Source organism: Macrobrachium rosenbergii, unplaced genomic scaffold (genome assembly GCF_040412425.1).
Source record: "Macrobrachium rosenbergii isolate ZJJX-2024 unplaced genomic scaffold, ASM4041242v1 13895, whole genome shotgun sequence".
Classification (NCBI taxonomy): Eukaryota; Metazoa; Arthropoda; class Malacostraca; order Decapoda; family Palaemonidae; genus Macrobrachium; species Macrobrachium rosenbergii.
The window spans coordinates 162323-169532 of record NW_027100721.1 but is presented as its reverse complement, the minus strand read 5'-3'; positions in this window follow the sequence as shown (position 1 = coordinate 169532).

Below are 7210 nucleotides of genomic sequence, written 5' to 3'. Positions count from 1 at the left end.
AGAGGCTTGAAGTTCGCTGACTGCAACCAATCAGAATTCGCCACCCATGACCCCCCGCTGAAGCCCGTGTATAAATTCAGAAGGACCTATGCAATCTGCCAGTCCTCTACTAGCTCCCGCTGGAGAATGACAGAAGAGTCTGTCGAAACGCGTCGCGGCAACAATTGTATATAACTAGCCTAACTGTATAGAATATATAAAGAAGCAGAATCCAGATTTTGACTTTTCCCCCATGAAATGACAAATATAGGCGAGCTGTTAGCACGCACCTCCACTGAAGAGAAGTCCGCAATAAGGAAAATAGAAAAAGTCTTCTACAAAATAAATGCAGCTGAAGCAGCAATAATATTCAATAGAACCTGTTTAAAAGGGGGTCTGCTGCCAAATTATTATTATTATTATTATTATTATTATTATTATTATTATTATTATTATTATTATTATTATTATTATTATCATCCAAATCCATTCTCATTCGCTTAAAGGCGGGAAAGAGTGCTGTCAGTACACTTCGCATTGCCAAAGATGTTTTGCAGCGTACATCGGCTCCTAGGTCACTCCTTTTTCTTTTTTTTCTCATTTTACTTTACTTTCATTCCCGTTTACTTTCTTCGGTCTTGCAGTCCAGCCTTCCAAACTATTACTTCTTAGTGCAACTGTGCGGTTTTCTTCCATTTCCACCTTTAGATCCTTGTACGTCATCTTTATTTTCTTGATATTTTTAACTTGCTCTCCAACAACGCTAACTCCTGATTTTCACTGTCCTTAGCGATGAATGGCCTAAAGTGACCCAATGTTTAGTTTTACAGCCTAAAACTTCACTATAGCAAGGCCTCAGAAACGCAAATTAGAAAAATATGCCATGTTTATCATTTATTCTACAAGCTGAAAACTTTTTATATGTATTCTTGTAAGTTGAATTATCTTATTTTGCATTTTATAAGTTTTCTTTTTAATATTTCCGTGCTTTCTATCGTTGAATAGTATTCTAATACTTTACATACGAGTTTCACTAGGTGCTACCGATAAAAACTTGGAGAAATATTTAATCACCGAAGAAGTTATTTTTTTATGACTCAAAACGTACTAGGTGGTTGTACGAGCCATTTCATTAATGCCATTTTTCGGCCTAATGGTAATCTATTCCCAAATAATGAAAGAAACCCCCTTCATTTCATGTAGTGCTCGCTAAAGGGATTTTAGTGGTCTGTATTCTAGCGATCTACTGCTTCAAAATATTACCGTAAAATATCTTTTCGTTCTACTTACATTGACAAATTTCTTACCGCGTCGTCTGTTTAGCTGCTGCAACACAAGAATTAGTATTTTATGAATAACGCCTGTTTAAAGCACGCTGTGGGAATTTTCAGTCCATGAAGCACTTCCAAACTTACGAGACAAAAAGAAATAACAAATACAATTAGGGTAAATATATCTCAGATTGGACCTGCAATGCAGTTCTGACTTAGAAATGAACTAATGTTACTGAAATGTAAATCATGGATCGTATAAACAATGCTGAAAGTTGTTGCATAACCATCTGACGAGGAGATATGTAGAAACACATGATTGTGATGATATAATAATCAAATCCTACGTGAAAAGATGGTCCACATGTTTTAAAAAAGCTTCGTTGTTTCGAAAGAATAGAAGAGAATTCATTCTTGGACCTATAACTTTCTTTGATTACGAATCATGAAAGGTCTTACAAAGAAAGCTTCATAATAAGGATTTCTACTCTTATATATTGCACCGTATTCTTATTTACATACTTGCCTATTTGTCATTTTTATTTTTAAAATATGATTTTCACTATGAATTATTTACTAACAATGGTAATAACTTTGATATGATTAACTGGAAATCCTCGAGTCACTGAGTTAAATCTATCTAAATATTGTACAGCATCCTACATGAAAATAAGCGAGGAGTAGTTGAACTAAGTTTATTAAAGCTAGTTTTTATCAGAGTTGAATGAAAAGCCACGATGTACTGTAATTCGTAAACTTTGAAAAAATCTTGGTTGTAGCTGTCAATGGAAGAAGACATAATTAAATTTTCTAGAGATTATATTTATCAGAAAAATAGAGGTTTAACTGTACAAACTGAGAATAAGGCTGAACAAAACCACAAACTGCTGCGGAACTGCTTAAAAGTCACCAAAAGTGTTCACTTTGCATCTCCAATTTACCGCTTCAATCAAATTGGAATTCTTAAGAAACAAGATCGTATAAAAACGAGGAAAGGTTTCACAGTCAATGCAGAATTCAACAAAGGTGCATGTACAGCACAATAGTGATTTAGAATACAATAAAACATTCGTTTTCCGTGCATAGCAAGTTATCGGAGCGAGTAACGGAACACCCGTCTTTGTTCGCTTTAATTAGTTAACAGATGAGAAATAACCGGAAGGGTTCTGATGAGAAGGGGTACTGGGATGGGAACAATTACGAAAATTTTGAAGTGATTCAAGTTTAAAGAAGTACTCCCTATGATAGACATTTTCTCTTGATAATTTATTTGAATCATCCGGTTGTGATACTCAGCTTCTAGGTAAAATTGATTGTTTAGCTTTGTTTCTGACCATTCATAAAAATTTAACTGCTGCAACTTTTCTTCTTGCTTCAAGCCTCGTAAGTAAAGATATTTCTTAATACATTTATCTTCATTGCTTGTATTGATGAATTTACTAATTTCGGCTAGGTAGATGTTTACCTTAATAAATTGATGAAAAAAGTTTATAATTATTTATGCATATATTAATTGAAATTATCATTACAGCATTAAGTTAGCCGAATTGATATCTACGTCAATTTTATACATGCAACACTAAAATATAAACCACAAAAAAATAATGATCATGAAATAAAGCAAAATATGTTCAATGAGTACAAGACAATGAACCAAGGACAGTTAAAACACTTAGGATAATAACAATTGAAGCATTATATAGTAAGACACTTACTTATACCACAATATGACTGTAAGTTGGAATATATTACTTTTTACTAAACATTCGAAGGCAGTGATGGTATTTAAGAGCAAGGATTCAATGAAAAGAAAAATGCCCACTTACAAAGAATTATCCTAAAAGTGTTAAATATCTTACATGGCCATAATATAATTTGTTCAGAGGTTAAAAAGAGGCAGCCCAATACAGCAGTCTTTGTAAGAACAGGAATATCAGCCTCTCGTAGCTGAATGTGAACCTCCAAGCGATTCATTCCAGAAAGATTCACCAGAACCGATGTGGAATCTTTCTTCTTCTTCTTCTTCTTCTTCTTTCTCTCGGTTTCTTGCTAAATGGCTTAGGTTTCCTCTTCCATAATTTGTTTGGTAACTTCATGTAAAAGAAAATCTTTTCTGCACTTTCCAACTCACACACACCTGAGTACGTTTTACATTTTAATCATTGAAGAGATATTGACGATGAACGAACAGTATTTAATACACCGCTTGACTGTAACTATCTTACAGATCCTACTCTTTTTATTTCCCCTTCTGATCTGTTTGATTACAGTGTCTTGGACTTCATCAAAACCTTATTTAGAATACATATTTTCCTACATATTCACAAACAAATCACATTTAATATCATCGAGGAAAACGAATTTTGTTTGGGTAGGCTTCAAGTAGAACATTCATCAATACAAAAAAAAAAAAAATATATATAATATATATATAATATATATATATATATATATATATATATATATATATATATATATATATATATATATATATATATATATATATATATATATATATATATATATATATATATATATATATATATATATATATATATATATATATATATATAGTTAAGTGAAGTTCAACTCAGGTTACTGATACGTAGATTATATTTTACAAGTTAACAGGTGAATAGGTAACTGACGATATTAGTAGCCAGTTAATATTTGGTTGTTAATAATTTATATGTGATCTACTGATATCACGCAATTATATACGAAACTGATACTTTCTTAACAATTTTAATCGACCATATTAATTACAATTTAGTTTTTTTTTTAAATGAACAAAAATATACCGGTAATAAGAGCCAAACTAAGGTTGTGGTATAGTTACTTTAAATAAAAAAGATAAAAAGTCCAAAAAGTATAAAAAAAAGACAACTGACATTTTGGGAGCCAAGAGTAGAGGTAATCTTAAGATATGAACGTGCTGAGAATTCCTCCTTCCACCGAGCAAATGAAAGCCAAGGAACTGGAACTGACCTACGTCACCTATGCAAATGAAAGGACAAATTGCTTTGCCAATCGACTCATTGTTTTCGTACCTTTAACTTGAATAAGATTTGAATATCTTTCCTCTTACAATAGGATTTCTTAGTGCGGTAAGGGTATGGGGAAAATATACTGTAATATAAGGAAATTACCTTTATCTTAGGATTAATTGCTCTTGTTATTAATCTCACAAAACTTAAGCTTATCGTAATCCTTAAGGCCATTCTCTACTCACTTGCCAAATGCAGCCTTTTATTTTAATTCATTTTCGAGTTCCATGTGTTTAACCGAACTTCTTCCAGTTTTATAATATACATATACCCTCAAATGTTGGGATTAAACGAGTCTATTGTGAATTTCTTTTTTATCTTGTTTTATTTACCGAATGATTAGAGTACTCTTAAAAGGATGATATGATATTATTCACCTTAAACTTAAAAATGTGACTTTGACTTATGGCTAAATGTAAAATAATCCAAAGGTAATGCATGGCCCTGGAGTGAATAACTACTGTCTCCGTTGGCATATATCCCTGAAGAATAGACTTTGTCACTTGACTTTTCTTTAACTGGTCTGATCTTTTTATTTCTGGGGTCTCTGTTTATCACAAATTGTAGAATCAGTGTTAATGAAATAGTCTAGTAAATCTAATGGCGGAATAAAACGTTCTTGGTTTTCAAATTCTTAGTTAGTTTGGTACCTATTCTTGATGAGATGATAAGTGCAGAAAGACTATTCGTAGTGATACGGCCTTGTACAATAAACTTTTAAAGTTTTTAAATTTAGTCAAATTTCAGGAAAGAAACATCCCAAATGTTATATGATCTATGTTCTATGATTCTTATTCTTATAGTAATGATCAAAATTGGTTGCTAAACTTAGCATTGCACAGGCCCTTGCTGAGTACGGACATTCAAATATCGTACGAACGGTGACATTAACATTAGAGGTCAAAACAAATATATGCTTTCCATTTTTTTAGCAAAATCTTCAGATTCACACTAGTGTTGCTGGGTAAAGCTGTTGTCTGTCATTGCATTCAGTATTCTGTGTAGCAAATATTTTCATGTAATAACACTAGCATTAAGCTTTATTTGTCATATCTGCTGTTGTTCTAATATCTTCTTTTCTGACATAGGACAGGGAAACTTTAAGATCTTCCTGAAGCATGGTTTTCTCTCTCTTATTCTTTTCTCCAGCGCATTCATTAATGAAGCAGCCATTCTTATCCCAGCACTTCCCCCTGCCGAAAATACTCTGTCAGCTTCCCTCCCTCGATATTCCAAATGCTGCCTCCTGTCACACCTTTTACAATGTCTGACCTAATATTATATGCTGTGATCTTTTTTTCAAATGATGAAATTCTCACTCCCATTCAGCAATGCACATCCTGTTACTGTCCCCCCACCCCCTTTTTTTTTACTTTTTCTTTCTCTTATGACATTCCAGGTCATATCTGATATATTTTTGTATTCTTACTCATTTGAATCTGATTTTTTTTATCGGTGAGTTTTTCTATTTACTGTTGTGATATATTTAATTTATAATGCCAAACTGCACAGGAACAATTCTCGTAGCTAAGTTAAACTCTTCCTCTTACTGTTTTTTTTTTCCGGTACTTACAGTTCTGCCACAGCTAATTTGTCGTCTCATCCGCTGCGATCTTATTTTTGTGAGTACATGTGTAAAGCTAAGTATATTTTTGTATAGATAGGCTACTATAGAGCATTCGTGAAAAATAAGGAGAAAATCTAGCATGATCATCGTAGCCCCGATATCTAATAAGAAAAAAAAATATGATAATTCAATAAAGTTTTTAACCGTTTGCAGGGGGTTGGGTGGCTGTGTCATGTCTCCCCTACTGTCACCCGGGGGAGGACAAACTAGTCCCACTCGGATATTATTATTATACTGTAGATAGAAATGTCATTATTTAGAGAATACATCTATGCAGAATTAAGGATAATCATCAGCCCTTATCGTGCTCTTGTCGAAATTTTGTAATTGCTGGTGACTACGACTGAGATTTGCTAATCATCACCGTTTTCATGTTCTTGCAATCCTCCTTTTGCAAAGTTGAATAGTGGAATAAAGATGAAAAGTGATTAAGGATTGTTTTTATTGTGATTCGCCATATTATATATGAAACATCACATTAGTCATGTTAATCAATAAATGCTAGCCTTTATCACGTAGACAATTTTGCTGAAGTATTAGACTTCATATCGTAGTAGTAATTGATAATACACTTTTATATAAAATATTAATCAACTGATCGCTTTCAATAGAAGGAATATATGTATACCATACTAATATCATTTCATAATGATAAATCCATAATAATTGTAAGAATCTTTACCCCCTCGCCTTTCTCATTTTAAAAGAGAACGACTGTCATCCTGAAATGAAAACTACCATATTAAGATTTATGCAATAACTTTTCTCACTTCCGTCTAAACTGACGTTGGTTCATTCGTCGTATACAGCAACACTGAAACGTAAAGTGGCTTTCTCGGTGATCAATGTTGTTGGTAAGCGCCTAGAAATCATTTTGGGTGATGAAATCTTTCAGTCTCACGAGACCCTTGCAATGTTTATTGCTAATGCTTATCTTCACATATACGTCAATATTTCATAGCCATATATACACAGAGGGGCCACACTTATCCATACTGTATTTGAAAAGAGAAGAGGGCAGTTGACCATATGAACAATGACTGAATTCTATTTAAATGAATTTTTAATCATGTATATTACTAAATATATTTATTTGGTTATGTTTATTGTAAACCCTATGCATAGACAGCTATTCTTACACGATTTTCTTTTATTATAATAAATAGCTTTTTAGTTTTCTGTAAAAGAAAACTATTGTGACGGCTTTGTCTGTCCGTCTGCACTTTTCTGTCCGCCCTCAGATCTTAAAAACTACTGAGGCTAGAGGGCTGCAAATTGGTGTGTTG